The sequence below is a fragment of the Otolemur garnettii genome, unplaced genomic scaffold, assembly GCF_000181295.1.
Source record: "Otolemur garnettii isolate 467f Iridium unplaced genomic scaffold, OtoGar3 scaffold00104, whole genome shotgun sequence".
Taxonomy (NCBI): domain Eukaryota; kingdom Metazoa; phylum Chordata; class Mammalia; order Primates; family Galagidae; genus Otolemur; species Otolemur garnettii.
The window spans coordinates 1910705-1911283 of NW_003852499.1; positions in this window are offsets into that span (position 1 = coordinate 1910705).

Sequence of the window (579 nt, forward strand, 5' to 3'; positions counted from 1 at the left end):
CCCAGCTACTTGGGAGGCTGAGGCAAGAGAATCTCTTAAGCCCAAGAGTCTGAAGTTACTGTGTGCTGTGACACCATGGTATTCTACCGAGGGCAACAAAGTGAAACTCTGTGCCCCCCCCCCCCAAAAAGCAACTCCTCAATGTTTTTCCATTGCCCTTAGGACAGTGGTTCTCAACCTGTGGGTTGCGACCCATAGAAACTGTATTAAAGGGTTGTGGCATTAGGAAGGATGAGAACCACTGCCTTAGGATAAAGTCTGACTCTTTAGCCTGGCATTCAAGGCCTTTTATAATCTGATGCCTCAGCATCACTTTCCTGTACAAACATACACATAGGCCTCATAGGCAGGCTATAGTGAAATGTTGCACATGTAGTCCCCCAGCAACCTGGTGAATACCTTATCCCAACCCATCTCAGGTCTCCCCATGACGTTTGGTCTTCTACCTACACCCTTTGTTCTGCCCACAAGCTGTCTAGTACCCAGTCTTTATCATAGCACTTGAACGCTTTATTGCCCTAAATGGGACCAGGGTGTTTTTGGAACATAGGGCAGGTAGAAGCCAAACATCACAGTTGT